At 43.4% G+C, this 22,363-nt stretch overlaps 1 pseudogene; it reads left to right on the forward strand.

Moving 5' to 3' along the window:
* Positions 1-3,712: 3,712 nt before the first annotated feature.
* On the forward strand, positions 3,713-8,545 carry LOC116626673 (annotated as a pseudogene).
* Positions 8,546-22,363: the final 13,818 nt, after the last annotated feature.

Here is a 22,363-nt window from a genome sequence, read left to right on the forward strand (position 1 = left end):
AGTTAAGCGTCTGCCTTCGGCTCAGGTCATGATCCCAGGGTCCTGGGATAGAGCCCCACATCGGAATCCCTGCTCCGCGGGAAGCCTGCTTCTCCCTCTCCCCTCCCCCTGCTTGTGTTCCCTCTCTCGCTGTCTCTCTGTCAAATAAATAAATAAAATCTTAAAAAAAAAAAAAATGACACTAACCAAAGTTACTGGAAAAACCCATCTCTAAATGTAGAGTAGGGAAGGTCTTCTCTTCTCAGAGAGTCACTTAAATCAGACGTCCCAAAATGTTAGCCTGGTGGCCATATTTAGCCTTCTGAAGTATTTAGATTCTGAGTACAAAGTGTTTTAAGGGCGCCTGGGTGGCTCAGATGGTTAAGCGTCTGCCTTCGGCTCAGGTCATGATCTCAGGGTCCTGGGATCAAGTCCCGCATCGGGCTCCCTGCTCCCTGGGAGCCTGCTTCTCCCTCTGCCTCTCTCTCTCTCTCTCATGAATAAATAAATAAAATCTTAAAAAAACAAAAAACAACAAAAAAACAAAAACAAAGTGTTTTAAGAAATTTAAGTCAAGATTTAAAGTTTGAGAGATTTCACATAAAAATCTGAATTTCCTGCTTGTTTTGGAAAAAATGACCATATTTGGCAACACTGAGCATCTACTGAGGAAGGGCAGTGGAGAGCTGGAGGTGAGGAGCAGATGCCCCTTCAGATGGATGGATCCCCTCAGGTCTTTGCAGTCCCTATCATCTCTCACACCCTGACACTAGACCTGCCTCACTTATAATATAAACCTGGCACCTGTGGACATTTTTTGTGGAACCCACGTTTTCCACCATTCTGCCTCACACAGTTAACCATCATTTCCAGAGGGCGAGCCATGTTTATGATTTGTCACCTAGAAATGGCAATGAGCTGTGATGACATTCGGACAGCCACGCAACAGATTGACTCCCTCTAAGGCTGCATGTGTAAGCAGTTTCCACACACACCAATTGAAGCAGAAATCTGGCAAAACTTCCAGCATATCTGAGCAATGGAGATATTCAATCTGGATTTTCTTGGGCACCAAAGTGGATATATTCTGGGAGTCCTGACTCTTGAATGATCCAACTTGACATTCTACCTTGATCAAATTTACCAGACAACTGCCCTGTTTCCACAGACCTGTGCTCCCATAGCCACAACTTGAAGTAGTTCATAATCACATTAAACTTTCTAAGGAAGCTGATGGGTATGAAAACTAGTGCTGCCCAGGACACTGAGATAGTTCCCCATTAAACCTTAAGTGAGCCCATGAAGTAAACACACAAAACATATTCAGGATGAGAGAGAGGAAAACCAGCAGATAACACATTAAAATGTTATTTTTTATATACAAAAACTACCAATCTGCCTACAATTAGTGAATACAAATCACTTTTTGGCTCTGATATAGTTCCTCACAGCACACAAAAGTAAGTTAAAACGTATGCTTGAGACCTTGGTGTACATCTGCTCTTGATCTTCTGTCAATACAAAATATTTTTCCTCTTTCATCCTAAACAGTGGATCAGGAAGCTTGTAATGAACTATATAGCGCTAGCCAATCTAAAAACGTTTTTGAAACCCAAGGTCTAGAAAAAGATATATCTTCTCATTCATCTCTCACCATAACTATAAAATACAAAGGAGAATTCAACTTTTTTAAAAAGATTTTATTTATTTATTTGAAAGAGAGAGCATGAGCGAGAGAGAGAGAGAGCATGAGCTGGGGGTGGGGGTTGGGGGGGAAGCATGAGCAGGGGAGGGGGAGGGGCAGAAGGAGAGGGAGAAGCAGACTCCCTATTTAGTAGGGAGCCCCACAAGGGGCTCGATCCCAGGACCCCGAGATCATGACCTGAGCCAGAAGCAGATGCTTAACTGACTGAGCCACCCAGGCACCCCAAGAATAACCAACTTTTAAGTATGCTGACTATCCTGGATTTTGCCACTAGGAAACAGAGGTCACTGCAAGGATAATTGCCCTAGACAGTTAAATACAGCTATGGAAGAGCCACCCATGGGAGGAGAATCAGTTGACTCTCTGTACGTGTATGGTTTGTTTTGTTTTGCTTTTTCAAACAGTGAAATGCTTGTGGTTATTTTTGTGATTTCATTCCCTAGAGAAAATGCACTACACACAATCCACTTTCTATTATTATTTTGTAATAAGAGAGTTAAAGATCTATTGCCTGGTGTGATTTGTAAACACTAGCAAGCCAAGAAGAGAGCACTCCAAAAACTAACAATCATTCTGAGGGACTACGTTAAAAATTCTAAATAATAAACCCAGTTACCACCTGACCCAAGACAAAAGTTGGTAACAAAGTATAGAAATGTTCCTGTTTTCCTGTCTTACTCAGAGTATACCATTTACTCCAGGCCTCTTTATCTCTCTAATAAATGCCAGGTTTTATTGACACATTTTATCTGCTTCTTGCCATAGACACCAAAAGCTCTGGAATGTGAGGTCACTTTTTGAGTCACCATTTATCCCCACACATTTGCAGGGAGAACACCGTTACAATTCTCTCAGGCTCTTGACTTTGTTTTTTAAACACAGCCCCAATACACACACGGTGCATCTGTTTTCCTCTGAGAAGAGAAGCATTCTTGATTACTCTGTTTTCCCCTCAGAGAAATGTACTACCCACAGATGACACAGATCTTTTGATCAACAAGCTTCCAAAGAGATACAAGATTTGTTCTCCACAATCAGCAAGGAAGCTCTACTCAATTTTTTCTTTACGACAGTTAAAAAAAAAAAAAAAGTGGGTGGGAATCCTATAAAATTGTAATGGAGAAGGCTTCTTTTAGGGAAAAGAGTAGGGAAACATTTGCAAGTTCACCCCAGGAAGTTGCACGGAAATTGATCCCCAAAAGCTATGCACAAAATACCTTAGTTTGATCATAGAGCACTTTGGGTTTTTCCTCTTGGATGCTGGATCTTTTTATTTTTCTTTCTTTCTTTCTTTTTTTTTTTTAATCTCATTGAACTCTGAGCTCTAGACTCATAACAGTGTTAGGCATGCATTGTCACTATTGGGTTTTTCATCTCTGTGTCATTTTGCAGGCGAGCTCAGAGAATCCCTGAGCTAAAGGGAATTATTTGGATTCCTGTTTTACAGCTGAAGAAACTGAAGAAGAGAAGCAAAGAGTTTCCCACTGAGACACAGAAAGAGCCTGTTTCAGGGGCTCAGTCTGCAGGGTTTCAGAGTTCAAACGCCCACTCAGAACACGACAACAGGGGAACAGGACAGCCTTCTAAAACTAGCATGAAATGCTGGATTTTGTTATTTTCTCTATATAATGTAATGTAGCATGGTTGCATGGGGAGGGACAGCAACAGACAAATGTGAAGAAATTGTAGCTATACCCAAAACAGTCTTATTTTACATAATTGGATGAGATTTAAGAAATACACTCATTCTCCCCTGCCATGACATTAGTGAGAGGCTTGGTGCCACATACATCTAAATCCTTCCATTTGATTGTGTATTTGATAGTAGCTGTTCTCACAATCTAAAAAAGAGATCATTTGGGTATAGTGGAACTATATGCCAAAACTCCTCTCGGAACATGTGACTTTTAGTACAGAAAACAAAAGCTTTTTGGTCACTAAAAAGAGGGAAGCTTCCTGGGCATACAAGTTTACCAAAATTTCCAGTTATAATATGAAGACTTTATTTCATGTGCAGAAAAAACCATAATGGTGATTTGTGAATCCTGCTGGAGGCAAAAAGGAGTAACAGAGAGGAAGGTCGAAGGTCAGGATAACCTAGCTCTAGTGTTGGTAAGTAATAACAATAGTATGGTATCTACCATTTAGCGAGCATTTTCCATGCATTTTCTGATTTAATCCGCACAATTCTTTTTTTTAAGATTGTATTTTTTTATTTATTTGAGAGAAAGAGAGTGTGCACATGAGTGGGGGGAAGGGTAGAGGGAGAGGGAGAAGCAGACTCCCCACTGAGCAGGGAGCCTGACTTGGGGCTCCAGCCCAGGACCCCAAGATCATGACCTGAGCTGAAGGCAGATGCTTAAACAACTGAGCCACACTCAGGCGCCCCACACAACTCTACATTTGATATTTTTGTTTCCATTTTACAGATGAGAATATGAAATTGGAGGGGCAGAGTAACTCCCTCACAATCATATTCAGTGTCAGTGTAGTTAAACAAGTGGTCTTCTGGAACCAGACAGACTGGGAAGTGTCAGATACATTTATCCATCACAGAGTGGCCAACCATCCTACTTTGCTCCAGACTCAGGTTTCCTGGAAGGCAGGACTTTCAGGGCAAACCAGGATGATGGCTCACCCTACAAGTTGTGTAACCTTAAAGAAAATACCTCCCTGCTCTGGATCACAGAGGAATTTGGACCAGGATGATCTCTAAGGCTCATTGGAGTGCCATCATCTGATTTCCCTCTCTGCATAGTGACATGGGATCATCTCTCTACTCATAACCTCAAAGAATCTGTAGCATCACTGTCTTTACTCTTCCCCTCTTTATGATTGAGCTCTTCCAGTGTATTCTGGAAAGCCCCCTCTGTTTGAATCTATACATCTACAAGAGAAATCATAACCACAGCTTTCCAGGGAACAGGCCTGGGCATGATAAACCTCCACTGGCACACGCCTTAACATTTCAAGGGAGACTTACTTCACATTTATCGCATCTACTCAACCTCTCCTAGCCTCTGTGTTCCCATCAAAATGATAATAATAAAAATTGTATTTCACAGGGTTAATGAGAATCAAGTGAGATTAAAGCTGTAAAAGTGCTTTTATAAACTGTAGAAAATACAAAAATGTATCCCATGCTCCCTCTTATCAGAGTGTGGGTTTGTGATTCACTAATCCACTTGCATGTAGCCCGGGTCTATGTCTACTCCCACAGTCTCATCCCACACAGCACCTAACCCATATGGGCTATTTAAGATGGAATTTTATATTCCAAAGGCTCTGGATCCCTTCTTATTTTAGCCATGAGTCTAGCCATTTGCTGGCCATAACCTCTTGATTCAATAATCAAGAAACAGCAAACTTGTTCTTTGCATCAGTTTGGAGATAGAGATTAGGAAAACAGGATGGGAATTGCTCAAACTCCAGGACATCAGTTAAAGGTTTAGAAGAGATAATAGGAAACCCATTCAATTGTCTAATCTCTTAAATAGGCAAAATTGTCTCTACTCAGTCTAATTCGCAGAGGTATTTTGAGGATCAATGGGATATGGATGTGAAGGTTCTTTCAAACCATGTAAAGGAGGCTACAAAATTAAATACTAGGCATGTTTGTGGGTAGGAATACAGATATATATTTCAAATATATATACACATATATTTCATCTGGTCTGATGCTCTTATTTTACAAGTGATAATACAAGGAACTAGGAAGGTTAGTGACTTGCACAGAGCCAAGAGCCATGATGAAAACTCAAATCCCTTGACATTCAGCCAGTGTTCAAGAATCATAAGGACTGCCTTACTTTGGGATCCCCCAGAAGCAGGCTTTGAGGCAAGAATTCAAGTGCACGTGGTTTATTTGGGAAGTAGCTCCAGGAACAATGAGTCGGGCAATGGGAAACGAGCTAGGGACAAGAAAGAACCAATCAAGCAAGGGTACACTGTGGACAACTGGAGCGCCATCCTGCTGAGGGACTCAGGGAGGCACCATGGATCCTGTGTCTCAGAGTTATCCCAACTGAGAGACAAGAAGATCACAGTTTTTATCCCATCAGTCACTGGGGAACAGCTGCTGGGGGAATGTCAATTCCTTCATCACTTCTAGAATAAAGGTGGGATGGGCTCTAGTGACCAGAGAGTGCCCTTAGCAAAGATTCACAGGATTTGGGAATTAGAGGTTGAGCCAGCATGCCCAGCAGTGGTACTAGTTGAGGGGACTCTGGCACAGTGTCCGTCTATGACTGGTATCTTGGGGGGGCCACTAGTTGGATATACCAGAAAATGTTGCAGTGACCTCTACCATTATATTCCATTGCAATGTAAACCCTATTAAGGCAAGAATACATGTATTTTTGTTCTGTTTTTTCATTGCCAAATCTTCAAGTTCTAAAACAGTGATAACACATCATAGCTACTTATTAAATATTGGTTGAGTGAACGAAAAACGCCCCTGACAACTGGCCAGTCTGCTTCTCCTTGAATGCTCCTCCAGTGAGGGATGAGTTAAGGAAGATCAATTACTGAAGCATCCTCTGATAGAAAGTTCTTCCTGACATTAACTTCCTAGGTGCTTCCCTGTAACACTTATCTTTTGGCTCTAATTTTCTCTGGAACCAAAGAAGAATAAATCTAGCTCCCTGTTCCACTTGACAATATTTCAAATGTATTTGGATAGCTGTGTGTGCCTGGTTTCTTCAGCTGTCCACTTATGATATGGTTTTTAAGAGCTTTCAATTCCCTGGTAGTGGGAAGAACATGGTGTTAGGAACCAGCCCCATCACTCTCAAGGGGAGTGATCTTGGGTAAGCTTCTTCCTCTAGAAATATGCAGATGAGATTAATAAGACCTATATTTCAGAGTTGGTGTGAAGATGTACTGAGACCATGTAGATAAAGCCCTAGCCCAGTGCCCAGTACTTAGAAGCCCCCCACAAAGGTGGGTTCCTTTCCAGTGCCCACTGCCCTAGTCAGCAGCCTCTGGTCATACTCCAGCTTGTCAGTACATGGTTTATTTTTTTAAGATTTTATCCATTTATTTGAGAGAGAGCACAAGCAGGGAGGAGGGTCCGATGGAGAGGGAGAAGCAGGCTCCCCACTGAACGGGAGCCTGATGTGGGACTCAATCCCAGGACCCTGAGTTCACGACACGAGTTGAAGGCAGACTCAGGCCTACACAGTTCAGATACGACATCCACAAATAGGCCTTCTTGTACATCTGTACTTAAATACAGAATACAGAGGGATTAAAACATTCCTCACTCTTCAACGTTTAAAAAACTTGAGTCTCTCAGTTTGTGACAGGCTCAGGACTAGTAAGCAGCCCTATTAATGCACTCTAAGAGTGCAGTAGCTTTTTAGACAACCCCATAGCAATATTGTTTCTTATTGAGCTTATACAACTAAAACCCCAAGGCCCTTTTTGTGTGGAATATTCTACCATACCCTGCATCTGGTACAGTTGTTTTTTTTTTGAACCGAAGTGTAGGACTTTCCTTTGATCCCTACTGGACTTCTTTTTAGTTATTCCTCTTCTCACTACACCTCACCTGCCCTGACAACAGATGAGACTACCTGAAAAATCCCTGCTATGCTTTCTTTGTCTTCCAGTTCACATGATCATTTGGTGGTATGTCCTCCAAAGATGAGCAGAAGACAGATGATATTAAAAAATCCCTCTTGCCAATTTTGCTACTTTTCAGCTGCTCTTTTAAAACTTCTACATGAGGGGGCGCCTGGGTGGCTCAGTCATTAAGCGTCTGCCTTTGGCTCAGGTCATGATTTGAGCCCCGCGTCCGGCTCTCTGCTCAGCGGAAAGCCTGCTTCTCCCTCTCCCACTCCCCCTGCTTGTGCTCCCTCTCTCGCTGTGTCTCTCTCTGTCAAATAAATAAATAAAAATCTTTAAAACTTCTACATGAGGAAGGAAGCGGAAGCTCTTAAACCACCAGACGGTTGTAGAGAGTGTGCATTTGCCTTATGCAAACTCTTTTTGACCTCTAATTCCACAAATACAAGAAAAGTAGTAGTTCAACAAATGGATGCAAGTAACAAGAGGAGATCCTAAAACACAAACTCTAGAAAAATGTCACTCAGCACAGTAAAGTAACCAAAAGTGCTGGACTTGAGGTTGAAGAGTTACTTTTGAGTCATGACTCTGTCACCAACTAGCTACAGGACTTGAGCAAGTTTTTCTAACTTCCTTAGGATTCAGTTTTCTCATCTATAACATGAAGAGTTGAACTTAAAAAAACCGCCTTAATAAGTGAACTATAGCTCTTTGCTGCATCTACTGCAAGAATAAAGACCATTTCAGCTATTAGACTGTCAACGTTCCAACAGACGTGGACATCACTCTGAAGGCACCTACTGTCATTGTGAAGGGCCCCAGAGGAACCCTGTGAAGGGGCTTCAATCACATCAACGTAGAACTCAGTCTCCCTGGAAAGGAAAAGAAGAGGCTCTGAGGTGGCAAATGGTTGACTACTGTTCGCACTACCTGTAGTCACGTACAGAACATGATCAAGGGTGTTCCACTGGACTTCTGTTACCAGGTGAGGTCTGTGTGGGTCACTTCCCCATCCATGTTGTTATTCAGGAGAATGGTTCTCTTGCTGAAATCCAAAATTTCCTGGGTGAAAAATACATCCGCAGAGTTCAGATGAGGCGAGGTGTTGCTTGTTCAGTATCTCAAGCCCAGAAAGATGAGTTAGTTCTTGAAGGAAATGACATTGAACTTGCATCAAACTCAGCTGCTTTGATTCAGCATGCCCCCAACAGTTGGAAACAAGGGTAGCAGAAAATTTTGGATGCTTAGATATCTGTTTCTGAAAAAGGATCAGTTCAGCAGGCTGATGAATAAGATCTAATTTGTCCAGCTACAGAAACAGCAAGATGCCAGATGATTTTTCAAACTTACTTGTGATATTTTAAAAATGCAATAAAAGCTCTATTGATTTGGGAAAAAAATAAATAAATACATAAACTATAAGAAAGAGGGATCCAGACAATGGAACATTATTCAGCACTGAAAAGAAATGAACTATCAAGCAGTGAAATAACATAGAAGAAACTTAATTGTATATTCTTAAGTGAAAGAAGCCAATCTGAAAAGGCTACATACTGTATGATTCCTTCTACATGACACTCTGGAAAAGGTAAAACTATGGAGACAGTAAAAAATATCAGTGATTGCTAGGGGGTGAGAGGGGTGAGGGAGGGATAAATAGATGGAGCACGGAGGATTTTTAGAGCACTAAAACTACTCTTTAGGATACTAGAATGGTAGATACATGTCATTATATACTTGTCAGAATCCTTAGAATGTACAACACCAAGAGTGATCTGTAATACAGAAACAAAAACAAAAACAAACAAACCAAAAAAAACTACCTTACACATATTAAATAATAATAGCACCACATAGGTCTTACCATGTAATCCCCATAGCTAGGTTTCGCCATCACCGCCACCTTACAAATGAGGAAACTGAGGCTGGAATGTGAGCACCAAAGATAGGATGTGAACCTAGATCTTCTGGCCATGAGCTTGGGGTCCTCTGCTTTTCATCATATTGCTTGCCTCCCAGATCTCAAATCCCATACCATTTCCTTAGAAATGAATTTGTACCTATTTAGTGTCCAGAATACAAAGGAGAATCTTTGCAAAACTGTTTCATTTGTTTTGTGCTATTTACAGTGTATGCAGTTTACATGGAAGCAGTAAAATAAAACGATTAACAGTAGTAAATGGGCTTTCGCGTCATTTACTAACTATGTCATGTCTGGCCAGTTAACATCTCCAAGCCTCAGATTCCTCATTTAGAAAATGGAAGTAATGACAGGACTTTCTCTCCAGGAATGTTTTAAGGATTGTGGGAGATAGAGCGTGTCAAGCACTGAGCACAGTGCTTGGCATAAATAGGGCTAAAGAAGGTTCTGTGACTATCATCCTTGGGTCCATTGTGCCGGCAGCGAGAGGCAGTGTAGTATGATTACAAGTGTGGAGTCCCTGGGTTGAAATCCCAGCTCTGCTACATACTAACCATTTACTTTGGGCCAGTTGCTTACCTTCTCTGTGCTTTAGTGTCCTTACTAGTGAAAAGGGGATGATCATAATAGCACTTACCTTATAGGACCACGGTGAGAAGACAATGAGCTAATGTATTTAAGATGCTTAGATTAGCGCTTGGCACAGAAGAAGCTTGTGTCCATGCTAGCTATTGAGATCATCCCACTTTCTTTCCTTCAGCAAATCTCAAGTCCATGGTTGCAACCAATTAATTGCAAGAGCACTTTGGAATATACTCCCATTTGCTTAACCCACACCAAAGGAATCAGCTCTCACGATAGTCTCCCCACGTCTGACTCGGGGCTACGTCTCATCTGTTCTGATGAGCGTGCTGCAATTGTCCCTACCACCTGCGTAGATCGCTGGCACCAGGAGGCCTCTCTGAAGCAAACAGCCCACAAGCAAGGTTGGCAAGTCTAGCTGGAGCCAGCAGAGCCCTTTGGAGTCCGAGTTACGATTTAGAGATCCTCGGTCACTTGCAGGGAGCAGAGAGGACAGTGTTCCCTGGGTGACGGTGGGATCCCTCTTCAAGGCTCTGCCTAGAGAGAGTTACTCCAAGGGTGATGTAAGGTACTATATGGAGCTTCTGACAACTCCAAGGACCTAAATCTCATGTTCAGCCCCTTCAACGGGACGCTGCACAGCTAGCCGTTTGGCTGGGCTTGCTCCCCGGTTTTGGTTCCTGCCGAGAGCACGTGTATTCTGTTCTGCACATGTACTCAGTGCATCTGGCAATGCCAGAAAGCTCATTCCTTCAGCCTCACATATGCTAAACATACCTTACAAACATGTGTCTTTCCATTGTCAGCACAGGATGGAATGCTTGCGGCAGATGGTTTAAAGGAAGGCCCAGCCAAAAAGGCCAATTAAAAAATAACATCCTTACAGGGGTCAGGGCTAAAATAAAGCATTTCTTCAGGTGGTTGCTGTGGTTATAGGAGTGTGTGTTGCATACTCATCTTGCCCACTGGTTGAAAGCATCGAGAACCTGAGGCCACAAACCCCTGAAGTTACCAGGGGTTAAGCAAAGCCATGTTCCTGGAATATTTTGTCTGAAAGAAGCTACAATAAAACCTTACTTGTATATTAAGACTATAAAACTATATTTAATATGAATATGACATAATTATTGAATTAGAATTCATAGTTTGAATGAATTTTTTTTTTTTTAGATAAAACACAGAATCTGGTAGTAATTTTGCATTTCCAGGATGTTCATTCCCCTCTGGCATCAGGGATGTTTCTATGGGAAAGTTTTACAAATGTTGGGCTGAAGTCATGGGGTGAAATGCAAGAGAGAAAACAGCATAAAACAGAGGATGGAGTGCTGGGTGTGGGGTCCAGAGACCTGCGTGTGGGCTGGGACTCTGTCACCCAACTTGTCGTGTGACCTCATGGTTAAACAGGGCTGTTAATCCTTGTCCCGCCTGCCTCCCAGGGCCGCTGTGAGAATGAAGGAGACACCGCGTGTGAAAAGCGCTTTCCAAGCTACAGTGCGCCCCAAATGTAAGTTATGATTCAGCCTTGTTGTTTTTGGAAAGCTTGTTTCATTTTATATATCGCATGTATCCACCGCCCCACCCCTCCCCCCGCAGTCAGATCAAAAGTGTTTGCCTTTCTCCTCAGAGCGAGGAACCTCTGATCTGACAAAAAGAAATGAAGTCACCAGGCTCGCTCTGGCCCCGGTCTACGTCTAGGCCATTGGAGGAGCACGCTCCCTGCAAGGCCCAGCAGCCCAGCCCTCGTCACCCATACTGAGGGGAAGTTAGACAGAGCCCAGCAGTCACCGCTGTCTGAATTTCATTATGCAGGTCTCCAGACAAGCAGAGGGGAAAAGTGCAAAGGAGCGGGTCAGCGTCTGAAATGTGAGAGGAGCAGCAGTCTCTGAAGTGTATGGGAATGGAAGGAAACTTAATACTGCTCCAAAGGGGAGAGGGAACATTGCATCATGTGAAAATAATAGCAAGTGGTCAGCAGAGCTTGGGGGTTTGGGGGAGGCGGGCTTGCCCACTGACCCACTTGCAACAGGGCTTTGACTCCATTCTGTGCCATTCCAGAGTGAATCTGTACCAGGGCACACTAGTACACCAGCCCGGGGGCTCACAGGGACTGGAGATTGGGCTCAGGTCCTAAGCGACCAGGTTCCGTGGGAGTACTGTTGGGGCGGGCGGGGGGCAGGAGAGCGAGCAGTCTGAATCTGAACCAGAGTTCTGAAAGGGAGCCCCAGAGTCAGGAACTGGAGAGAATGGGTTGGGTAATCAACCAGTTAGTCAAAACTACTATTTATTGAGCACTTAATATGTCCTAAATACATATTTCACTTAATCCTCACAATACCGTAGAGATAGAGAGTATCATCCCCACTTTTAGTACAAAGAAACTGAGGCTCAATGAGTTAAGGGACATTTCCAAGGACACACAGCTAGTAAGCAGCAGAGCCAGAGTTTAAATCCAGATCTGTGCAACTCCAGGTTTCTTGATTCTAAACTCTCTGCTATAGCCCTCTCTAAACTGGAAGTGGAGCCAGGGTCGGGAATTGAGCGGAAATGGATTAAAATATAAGCACAGGAATAAGGGAGAAAGGTCTGGATTTCTTCCATGTCGGTGACTTGTTTTTCTGGGCTAGGAGAGCACGAGTGTGGTTTCCTCTATACATTTGTAATGCAAGAATTGGCCACCTTTTCCAAGTAGGTAACTCATGGCCTGATTTCTGGGGGTCTGGGTGAGGGTGGGGCTGCAGCTGCTATTGGACGCAAATGCAAAAGAAGTAAGCAGGCACACAGGAAAGAGGGCATGTTGGAGGGGAACAGACTTCCTGTATCACTGTGAGATTTGCCCTTGGTACTTTTATCATTTATCTGTTCCCACTAAGAATGCTGCATAACAAACCACCCCAACAATTAGTGGCTTAAAAAATTACAACCACTTATTGTTTCTCATGCATTTCAGGGCTGGCTGAACAACTATGCTGATCTGAAATGGGCTCGCATAATGTCCACTGGGCTTGCTCATGTGCCTGCCGCCAGATGGCAAGTCTGCTGGACGTGGCTGATCTAGGATGGCCTCAGCTGGGATGATGACTCAGCTCTGGCCCACATAGTGTCCCATCTCCCAGAAGCCTAGGTCAGTACTGTTCTCATGCTGAAGGCAGAAGAGCAAGAGAAGAGCAAAAGTGTGCAGGACCTTAGGTTTCAAACTGACATACAATCTCTTCTGTCCCATTCTACCAGCCAAACCAATTCAGAAGACAACCAGATTCAAAATGGGTAGGGAAAAAGACTCCATCTCTTAATGGCTGACAAAGTCACATTGCAAAATACTTGAAGAACTGCAGGCTTTTTTTTTTTTTTTTTTTGTCAGTCTACCACTGGATTCAATCTCAATCCCAAAAGTAGAAGAAAGGCAGTGTCATTTTCCAGTATTCTGGGTCATGCCCACTTCCCTGCCAAAAACCCTTTGTCCATTAAATGCCATTTCTTTGTCCAATCTTTGTGTGTCTCATTGGCACTAGATTGGGAAGGGAGTGATATAATGACCCTATAGTTGGGCAAATAAAAGAATGCCTTGTTTTTAGGGGTACTAAAATGCAGACTGCTTACCCACTGACTTCATCTCTATAGTTTTTATAACTAAAAAAGTTGCATTAGGAAGTATACTTACAGTTTCCCCATGAACCATCCCAGCCTATCTGTATGTGTATGGGAATGCCGTCAAATTCCAGGAAACAGAAGTTCATTTAATAAGATGAATACTACTAATACTTCCACCCCACTGCTAATACTGTGCTTGTGATCTGAATTTAACACGCTAAACTCCAGCAATTTATTTCCTACAATGTGGCTGAAATGAGCTCCCCAGAGGTATGCCTTTGAAATCCCTTGTATATGAAATTATTGGCATCCCATTTGGCATCTGTATGCCAAGAACTGACTGTTAATATATTGAAAAGACCAGACTTTGCTGGTGCTGAACTCAAAGGAGCAACATGGTTGCCCACTCTGACGTCAGACTGCCTGGATTTGAATTTCAGCTCCATACATATGATATGTAACCCTGAGCAGGTTACTTAAGCTCTCTGTATCCTGGTTTCCCCATCTGTAAAATGGGGATAAAGCAAGTGCCAATGTCACAGGGATGACATGATTCAAATAGATGCTGAAAACCAGGGCACAAAATCACCATTTCAAAAATATCTGCATCCTCATGGTCAGTGCAACCTTATTTACAAGAGCCAAGCCATGGAAACAACCTAAGTGTCCATTGACAGATGAATGGCTAAAGAAAATGTGAACATTATTCAACCACAAATAATAAAGAAATCCTGTCATTTGTGACAACATGGGTGGACCTTGAGGGCATTATGCTAAGTGAAATAAGTCAGAGAAAGATAAATACAGTATGATCTCACTTGTTTGTGGAATCTAAGAAACCAAACTCACTGATACAGAGAACAGATTGGTGGTTCCAGAAGCAGGGGTGGTGGATTGATGACATGGGTGAAGGTGGTCAAAAGATATAAACTTCTGGGGCACCTGGCTGACTCAGTTGGTTAAGCATCCGACTCTTGATCTCAGCTCAGGTCTTGATCTCAAGGTTGTGAGTTCGAGCCCTACACTGGGCTCCACACTAGGTGTGGAGCTTACTTAAAAAAAGGTATAAACTTCCTGTTATAAGATAAATAAGTCCCGGGGATGTAACATACAGCATGGTGACTATAATTAATAATACCGTATTGTATATTTGAGAGTTGCTAAGAGAGTATATCTTAAAAGTTCTCATCACAAGGAAAAAGAAATTGTTACTAACTATGTGAGGTGATGGATGTTAACTGAACTTATTGTGGCAATCATTTCATAATATATTGAGATATCAAATAATTATTTTGTATACCTTGGATTACTGCAATGTTATATATCAATCATATCTCAATCAAACTGGAAAGAAAAAAACACGATGCTGAGAACAATGCCTGCCCATAGTACCCACCCCCAGAGATGGACCTGTCATTATTGGCTTTAGGCCTTGCTGCCTGGAAGACCTTGAACAAGTTACTTAGTCTCCCTGGGCCTGAATATCATCATCAGTACAATGGGAGAAATATTACCTGTCAAAACTACAGCACTCACCTTAGAGGATCCTGTAACTTCAGACCTCAGATGGCCTTTCCTGCTCCTGAGAGCCCCTTGGAACAAAGCCTTGGCTCAGGCTGACCCACAAAGATAGGGCACTAGAAAGGGGAGAGAGGGATTCAGTCACTGTTCTACTATCTGGACATTCTTCAACTGACTCAGTGCTAGTGGCATTCTTCCATGTTCATGCCAAGTGCTGGCTCAGCTCACTTGCTCTGCTCTCGGGAATTTGGTGGAGGTACATAGAAGGACTCCTTCTCACTCTCTGCCTACTCTCTGCTCCATCAGCCACCTTCTGGAAAGCCCTTTCCCGATTGACCTGATGCTACTCTGCCCTGAATGTATAAGAAAAAGCCAAGTTGTGCATAGCTTCCCTGCCCTTGGATGCTCCCCTTTCTTTGACCCTGGGTCCAGGATACAAAAAACAACTTCTCTGTTGTCCTCAGCACAAGGCATGGAGGGGGGTGAGACCCTCAACACACAGCAGTGAGCACTCTGGTTTGGGGACTGGAAAGCAATAATGTGCCCAGTCGTCCAAACTAGAAAATTCCATCCAGCTGTGACCAATAGGACTCCCACCAAGTCCTGGCAAACCTTTGCTTAAAGGAGTACATTTTTCTTCATCCCTACTGCTATTACCTTAGTTCTGGTCTCATCCTGAACCACCCGGAACATGGCAAACATTCCCACCCTGCTCCATCCTCTTCCTCCATGCCAGAGAAAAACTTGCTAATTACTTAGCCATTTTCCAGTGGTTCCTATGATCCTACAGGAGCAGAAAGTGCAAAACCTTGCACTTATGACCCTTAATAGTTCAGCTGGGGCTTTCCTCCATTCCCATGCCATGCCACTTCCCCATACACAAGCCTTGCTGCAACCAAACTGAATTTCTCCCCAGGGCCCTAACACACCATCTTTTCAGCAAGCTCAGCCTTTGAATAGCATCTTAAATGTCACCTCTGCTAGGAAGCCTCCCAGCTTTCCCAAGCAGGATTAGTTGTTGGACACCACAGCACTTTGTACCTACTTCCATCAACACACATACCACGTTATGGTTAGTTGTGTGTCTATACTGGCAATCCAGATCTTAGTCCCGTAGAGCTGGATAAGGTTCATTGAATTCCAGTTTTGTGCCCTGTGGAAATCTGAAACCTTTCCTGTGGCTTCTGTGAATTCCCAGGGATCTGTATTTTCCCCGTCCCCCAGCTGCACCTCCTGCTTTTAGGCATGCTTCCTCTGGTCTGCACAACGTTGACCCCAATATGACGAGAGCCACCATATAAGGCTATATAGATTGTGCCCTGCTCAAGGGCACCACCAAGCTAAGGGGGCAAAGAGGTCGAAAAAACCAGCCTGTGCCCTGCTCACCTTCTGCACCCACCCAGAAGGGGCTCCTTTTACCAATTTGTACAAATGTGCAACATGGGCCGGCAGTGGTCCCATGCCCTTCCTAAGTTTCCAATACAAACCCTTCCTTAGAGTAAGCATTTGTGGTACAGAAGACTACTTGACTACTTGGGGGGCGGGGGCAGGGGGAAATGCAGGCAGTGGCATTTCTATTCTTAAAATATTGTTTTAAGTTTCTTAGTGCCATTTCTTCCTACATAATCCCCAACCTCACACCAGCTCATTGGATCCTCTCATCTCTGCTCTACTCCCCTTCTTTTCCCTTCCCTTCCCTCCTCTTCCCCCCAGCTTTTCCTACTCCTCTATCTCCCCCTCCCTCCTTCCCTCCTCCTCCCCCTCCCCTTCTTCCTCTTCTTCTCCTCCTCTCTCTCCTTCTCCCTCTCCTCCTTCTTCTACCTCTCATTTTCCCATGAGCAACTCAACCACTTTGTTCTTTATTTCTTGGCCAACACAGACTTTCTCCTTCAGCTCAGGAATTTACCAAGATGTTTTTGCAAACAAAGAATGTTCATTCCCTTAGGGACACCAATTGATACCTACTGTTAAGATAATGCACAGTTCATATTATTACACATACGTCTGTTTCCCTCCATGTTTATTAATTTTTGAAGGGTAGAAATTGTGTTTCCGTGGTGCCCATCTTAGACTTTCAGCCAATATTTGGTAAACGAAGAACTGAAATCACTTGGGGCTAACCAAGAACAGGCTCAGGTTTTCACTCTGCCACTTATAGGTGAGGACTTCAGACAATTAGCCTCTTAGAGCCTCAGTTCCTTCACCTATAAAAGCATCAGGACTAACTTGAGGTAAGTGAGGCACTCAGGGCTCAACATTTAAGGAAGCACTCACTTGTAGGCTTGACAAAATTTAAGGAGCCTGAAAGTGGGTGCCTCCTTAAATTTTGTACTCTAGGAAACTCACTTGCCTCACCCTAGTCCTGGCCCAGCTCTATAAAATAGGGATAATAATGGTATCCATGTCATGAACCACTAGCATTTCTTACTAAGTTTTAGTAAAGTGTTCAAGTGCAGTCCTTATTATCATTTCAAGCTGCTTTATATGAATCATTAAATGTAATAGAAGCTACTTGAAAATTAATGTTTAGAGTTGTAATGATTCAAACAGACCTCTAGTAATTTTCAGCTTGGTAGAAAATGTTTTTATACACACATTTGTTGTCCTGTGAGTTGGGATATATATGAATACATCTTCATGTCTTATTCTGAATCATTATTACATAGAGTTGTCATGTGAGAAGCAGATTCATTTTATCTTGGAGCGTCCGTCCACAGGAATTTTGGGCTAAGCCTATTGGACATCACTATTTGTTCTGTATGTCCATTGCAAATTAATCCAATGCCTGTCTCTCCCATTTGGCATCACAGATGCCTCTATTTGTACCTCAGTTTCATTGCTCTGAAGGCTGAATGCCTATCAAGTTGGGTGTTTCAACATTCCTAGGCTGGACACCTGCCCAGGTGCCCTCGGAAAACTGCCTCTTGGCCAACTGCCATGAAGTCTCATTGCATATCTCCTCTTTGGATTTCAAACAAGATCCCATTTTGACATGTTAGACTCTTCTAAAGTTCTCTTTTTAAAAAATTCTTCCTGACATTGAATCAATGCCTTCTGAGGGCATTAGGTCAGGTATAATTTCTTAACATGTACCCCATGGGGAAAAAAATTATGATTATTTTGAAATATACTGAACCCATCCATAAAATTATAGCAAACTTTTAAAACTGTAAATGTCTGAACTCAGCTTAGTAAAATTTTCAGAAAGAAGAGTCACAGTACTCCCTCTGGGTAGAAATAAAAATCTGAGCCACACCCCTCACCCCCCCCACACACACACCTGAGGCTTCCCATGGTGAAAATTCCATGTTCTATAGCTCATTTGAAGTAAGATCATCCTCAAATGCCCTTCACACTGGGTAAAACCATCCAGCTGTTCTCACACGAGGTGATGGCAAAGAAACAGGAACTTAACCACATTTATGTGGCTGGGGCTGATGATGGACAGGTGAGGATGTCAGGCAGGTTGAGGGATACTGAGTAGTGGTGGACAGTACCTGGCACATAGCAAGGCTTCCATAAGTGCTATCATCTGTTATGTGAGAGATGCAGAGTGCAGAAGCGCCCACCCCCCGTCATTACATCTATGAGAAACAAATGAGGAAACATATATAAAGCAAAAAGATTGCTAGAAAGTACACGAAAATGTCAACAATAGTTGTGTTTGGATGACCAGGAATTCTTTCCCTTTCTTCTTTTTTTTTTTTTTTTAAGATTTTACTTATTTATCTGAGAGAGAGCAGAGCAGCAGAGAGATTGGGAGAGGGAGAAGCAGACTCCTCGCTGAGCAGGGAGCCTGACGTGGGGCTCGATTCCAGGACCCCCCGAGATCATGACCTGAGCCAAAGTCAGACACTTAACTGAGAAACCCAGGCGTCCCTTCCTTTCTCCTTTTCGATATGTTCTCATTTTTCTTTAATGAACATGTATTGGGTTTATCATAGATAGCATACAATGTTAGTTATTAAATTTTGAGAGATATTTTTGAGCTGCTCTATTTTGTCTGCTCTCAGCCTTTACAAATCAAATACACTCGGGACCTCTGAAGTATCCTGAGGCAAAGGATGTGAGGAAGACTTCATGGGAAATGAAGGGACCCGTCCTCTGGCAATGAAGCTAATATTTTTTTTTTTCTTTTTCTCTTTGTCTTTCTTTTTTGTTTTTTCTTTTTCTTCTCCCTCCCTCCCCACGTGGAGCTGAATCAATGATTTGCAGCTGTGAGAGCTGCCGCATTTATTTCTCTAATTTTTTTCTACCAAAAATTCCCATTGCCAAAGCTGCCTGTGCAAAACAAAAACACATAAACATTTACGAGTGTGTTATTGTTTTTTAAGCGAAACAAAAATGAATTTATCCTAAAAACAGCCAGACCATGTGGGTCAACCTTTTTTTTTTTTTTTTAAGTTCCTTTTTTCACACCAGCAGATTTAGCAGCCAGAAACTGCTGGAGTCTCTTCGCAGAACCCAAGCAACATAAAGGCATTGACCTCTGGTAAACTCCTGACCAGCCCAGCCAGTGAATAAAGTAAACAAAAATCCCACAACTAAAGCTTGATTTTCTGACCCAGCTGTGGGACAGGATGTGGATGTTTTAAAACAAACAAACCAACAACAAAATGCAACCACCACCACCAACTCCCAAGCGCCAGGGTGTGGCCCCACTCACCCCGAGCAGCGAGCAGCGAGCAGCGCGCGTCCTGCCCAAAATGCTCCTGCAAGAAATCCTGCATGAAACATGACTCCGAGCTCCTGGACTGTTAGAGCCGAACTGGAGGTCACCTGGCACTCATTAAAAGCCCTGACTCAGGTGCTACGTGTGGAGGGCCTTAGTTAATAAGTCGGTGCAGCAGTTGACAACCTTGAGTGCACTGGGCATGTCCTGCATCTTTGTGGTGAAAGAGGGGGTTAAAATGATCAATGATCGAGCATCCCCCTAGGTCACGTCCCCTCACCTGCCTTATCTCGGTGCATCTCTACAACAACCCTTATGAAGTGAGGATCATTGTTCCCATTTTGCAGGAACAAAATGAGGAAACTGAGGCCCAAAGAAGCAAAGGAACTTGAGGAGAGTCACCCAGTAATTTCTCAGCAGAGCCTGGAATAAAACCCAGACCCCCTAGCAGTTGCCCTTATAAGGATGGACCGGGAATTCCCTGGTGTGGAGGACACATCCCTGGAATCTCCTACATTAGGAATTGTCAAACCCCAAAGTTCAACTACTCAACCTGACCCTGTGTCTAAGTGGGTTTCTGAGTGGTTTAAAGGAAGGGTGAGGTTCTTTTTAAATTAACACCTTTGGTCCTGGTGTGCCTGTGTCACCATAGCAACCGTTAACTCCCTGGGGAGTCTGCGAGCAGCTCTCAGGAGATGAAGAGGGTGACGGCCGTCCCATCTAGTCTCTGAATCTTGTCTTCTGATAGTACAGGAGCCAGGCTCTTCCGGCCTGATCCGCAAGCGGCCACTGCTTCCTCGGCACGCTTTATCTGAGCCTGGAGGGTGATGGGGTTAGAAGATAATGGGCAAATATTTTAGGACCAACTCTTCATAAAAGAACAGGGAGGCCTGGGAGAGGATTTCCCTAAATCTAATCTACCCCTGGTGGGACAACAGTCAATCTTTAGGACCATGCCAGAAGATAGTAAGAGGGCTTGTTGACCACAAACTTTATCTAAAGTTCTCAACCCAATGTTAAAATCAGGAGAAAATGCTTTTTGGGGGAAACTATATATATATATATGTTCATATATATATATATATGTTCATATATATATATATATATATATATGTCATGAGGAGCTCCCTTCAAAATTAACAGTATATTTTAAGGCATAATCTGTCTATTCTAAAGCCTCCTGTCTTAACTGTTACAAAATCTTCCTTCTTGAGAATCTTGGCAGGATGTTAGATTGGGCACTGATTAGTTCGGGGCAGAAGGGGATTGGCATGCACTCACTCGGGGTAGGGAGAGATTTAGGTCTTTTTGAAGAGAAGGAACAGAGGTGAAAGAGATATAAAAATGTAACCCTCCCCCACAGGGCTTGGTTCCCACAGCTGAGCTGCTGATTCTATAAGCAGGCTTCTGCTTCATAAGAAAATGACCCCCTTAATTTTGGCTCTAATTTCCTTTTGGTCATAATTACCTGTTATTATAATAATCTTATTACCACAATACAAAGCTCTAGAGGATAAGGAAAATATAAAAATCACCACTAATCCTATCACCAGCCCATAACAACATTTTAGGGTTTTGTTGTGTTTTTTTTCCCTGCAAATCTTTTTCCCTCTGTATGAACTTCATTCATCCATCCAACAAATATTTATTGAACAACTGCTACGTGTCAGATCCTGAGGTCTCCGTTGTTGTAGACATTGTGCCAAACACAATCTTGTCCCTCATTCTCACTGAATATTATAAACAGCTTATATTTCTACCATTACAAAAGAAAAAGACAACATAAAAACCCTCAAAATTAAACTCTATCCTCAAAGCCCAAGGTGATGTCCCAGGAGCACCCTGGGAGATCCTGAGGGTGGGAAGCGACTGGGGGCCTAAAGTCTGGTTGTTTCTTATTCATTTGTGCCCAGGAGAGGGAGTCGCCTCAACTGGTTGGAGAGCCTGGCTGGTCACTCATCTCTAGGCAGGTCCATCAGCCCCAATGTCGTGGGTCCTCAAAAGGAGGAGAGATGTCTCCCTGAAAGGAGCAGGTCTTTCTACTCCATACCACCTGCACCTTCTCACCTCCACTGACCTGGAGCTTGGACAACCTGGAAGCCTTGGACACTTCGTCCCAGGGAAAGAGCACAAAACCTCTAGACAATCTGTTTCGCCCCTCAAGCCCTTGGAACAAACAAGATAGCAGCCCCCTGCTTGCCCGTCTTGCCCTCCGTGACAGTCAGCCTGCAGTCCCTGGCCCCCTGTGCCACCCACACTGGAATGTAAATGCAGAAACCACCAATCTTCCTGGGATCCAACAGCCAGCACAGGGTGCGTGTGTCTCCATCCCACCCGACAGGAACCCAGCACTCTCCTCGCACCCTTCCCCCCACAACCCCTCTCCCACTTCAGGGCCCTAAGCTGCTCTCCTCCTGTGTTCATCAGGCCCCCTACCCAAAGCTCAGGAGGGAAACTGAGCTGATAGAAAATGGGGAGATAGTGGGTCCAGCAGGCTTCTTGGAGGCCTCCTCCTAATGCAGCGGGGCTTACTCAATGTGAGGGGCCCTGAGGAAATGGGGGCATTCACCTCCTTCTCCATGCGTCACTCACCCCGACTCTCATCATGGTCTTTGTACCGGGAGCGAAAGCAGCACACATAAGGACAGAAAAAAATATTCATATGATAATAACAACAGTCAAAATCTCTTGTTGATGATAACTAGCCAAGTCCTTTATGTTGCCCTTTACGTAGATCACCTCATTTAATTCTTGGAATAGATTAGTTATTATCCCCATTTTATTTTTTTTTTTAAGATTTTATTTATTTGAGATAGAGAGAGAGAGA

The sequence above is a fragment of the Phoca vitulina genome, unplaced genomic scaffold (assembly GCF_004348235.1).
Source record: "Phoca vitulina isolate PV1807 unplaced genomic scaffold, GSC_HSeal_1.0 scaffold2, whole genome shotgun sequence".
NCBI lineage: Eukaryota > Metazoa > Chordata > Mammalia > Carnivora > Phocidae > Phoca > Phoca vitulina.